The sequence below is a fragment of the Hippocampus comes genome, unplaced genomic scaffold, assembly GCF_001891065.2.
Source record: "Hippocampus comes isolate QL1 unplaced genomic scaffold, H_comes_QL1_v1.1 scaffold7, whole genome shotgun sequence".
NCBI classification, from domain to species: Eukaryota; Metazoa; Chordata; class Actinopteri; order Syngnathiformes; family Syngnathidae; genus Hippocampus; species Hippocampus comes.
In genome coordinates this window covers 1,159,744-1,162,078 of record NW_017842060.1, presented here as the reverse complement: position 1 = coordinate 1,162,078, position 2,335 = coordinate 1,159,744, and the positions used below count along the sequence as shown (strand labels likewise).

The 2,335-nt window shown below is 50.1% G+C and overlaps 1 protein-coding gene across 2 annotated transcripts in view; it reads right to left on the bottom strand.

The window, feature by feature from the left end:
• Nucleotides 1-2,335, bottom strand: part of LOC109511051 (voltage-dependent P/Q-type calcium channel subunit alpha-1A-like) — a 27,544-nt gene that overhangs the window by 24,572 nt on the left and 637 nt on the right. The gene's annotated exons all lie outside the window — the stretch shown is intronic.

The window sequence follows — 2,335 nt, the reverse complement described above, 5'->3', positions numbered from 1 at the left end:
ACGCGCACACACACACACACACACACACACACACACACACACACACACACACACACACACAATCATAAAAACGTCCCCCGAACTGAAACATTCTCTCTGAATAAACATGACGACCGAAGGTCCATAAATTGTCCATATAAGCCATGCATAGTAATCGTGCGAGATGCCTTTGAAGTGTGCGCGTGCGTGTTTGTGTTTGTGTGTGCGAGAGAGAGAAGAGCACAGAAGACAACAGCAGCGTGTGTCGGGCAGGCTTCGCTGCCGGGTGATTGATCACGAGGAGCAGGGAAAAGCAGGTTACTGCAGCACTCGCTTGGAAATGCGTATACGCAACATGCCCCCACCCACCACCACGCCCACCACCCTCCACTCCCCTTTCTCCCTTTTCCTTCCATCTCCATTTTTGCCTTGCCTCCTTCCTCAGATGCTCTCCATATATGACTCTCCCTCGCCTGCTTCTCCCTTCCGTCCTGTTCTGCGGCGCTCCGGGGAAAATCAGAGAGAGAGAGAGAGAGGGGGGGTTGGTTGGATGGTGCCATCTGGGAGTGCGTTTTTGAAAATATGCAAAGCCAGTTTCACTTGGCAATGTTAACTTTTGGAGAGAGAGAGAGAGAGAGAGAGAGCTTCCTCCCACCTCCCGCTCAAGCTCCTCTTCCTCTCGCTGTTATTTACACTGTTTGTCCGGGCCTGGTCGCGGTGCTGCCAAGGCCATCTTGAAATTGATTTTCCGGTTTGTGGGATTGGGTTCGTCAAGTCGCCCCCCCCCCAAAAAAAGCCCAATCGAAAAGACAGAAAGTTTGCGCTTTTGATATGAAACATGGAGTAAAAGCTAGTTTTAATCAGCAATAATTTTGAGCACAAAAGTGTGTTTTGAGCGCAGCAGTTTCGCCGAATGCCCATCGAAAAAAGCCGCCTGAACCACCAAAGAACAAAAGTAGAGATTAACTCTCTTCCGATAAATGATCGGTCGCCTTAGTGCGTTTCTTACAATACGATGACAAAAGGGGGGTTTTCATTGCGGACAGGTGCAACAACATGGCAGCAAAGCACTTCAAAGGACCATCAAGCATCAACACCAGGCTTCTCGCATGTTCACGGCCGTCCTCCCATGTGACATCAAATGTATTGTGTCATATGAACTATTCACGACAAATGAAGCACCTTCACGTCAAAAGGGCAACCCGTCGCTTGAGTTAGCATACGAGCCTAAATGAGATACGCTCACACAAACTGACGAGACGCCACACATGGGGGAAACAAATAATCACTAAACTATTTGATCGCATCAGTGCCTACTCAAAACACAAAACAAAACAAAACAAACAAAAAAAACAGCTATGTGAACCAATTCGCTCACACCTCTGACAAGCTCTTTCATTTGCAAGCAAATCGACAAGAACTTTTCGCTTGGCATTCCGGCAAAGATTTCCATTTATTGTTCGACATCGCCGAAGGGGGTCTTTTTGCCTTCGGAGCCGTTGCCATAACGACCAGGCCGTAACCACCCCCATGTCCCCCTTGCCGAGATGACATTTCACTTTGGCCCCGGTGGATGCTCCCCGCGGCGGCGTTCAGATCACGCCGCTGAGGGGGCGTGTGCACGTGTGGGGGGCTTGCACGTACGCCGGGTCCTCATTAGAGGTGTGTGTCACGCCGTGTCAAAGCAGGACCGCTGCTGTGTGTGTGTGTGTGTGTGTGTGTGTGTGTGTGTGTGTGTGTCTCCCCTGACAAACACGGTATCTTGTTCCCATCTCCCATTCACCACCATCCTCCCCCTTCTCTCCTGGGCCACCATATTTAGATCACGCCAGAAAACACACACACACACACACGCACGCACGCACACACACGCACGCACGCACGCACACACACACGCAGAAGACAAGAATACAAGGAATATAACTCGATAGGATAAAATTAGACATGCAACATATTACAACATAATCATGAAATCTGCCAAGCGTACATCTAATGCCAATGCCCTTGACTTTGTAGTCAGCCAATCCTCCATGAAGCATCTCCAGTTGGTCCATAACGCCGCTGCTCACCTCTTGACTGGTACTCCAAAGAGGGCGCACATAACTCCTACTCTGCCATCCCTTCACTGGATCACTTGAGAGTTATTTTCCGAGATCCTCTTATTTGTTTTCAAATCTTGAGATGGCCTCGCCCCACCTTACCCCTCTGAGCTCCTCCGCACGTGCCCTGTGCCTCTGGTGTGTGGACCAGACGCTTTTAGATTAGAGGTACCGAAGACTAAGCAGAGGCTCCGAGGGGATGGAGCCTTTTCCGTTGCCACTCCCTCTCTTTGGAACAAATGTTCAGCAAGCGCCCC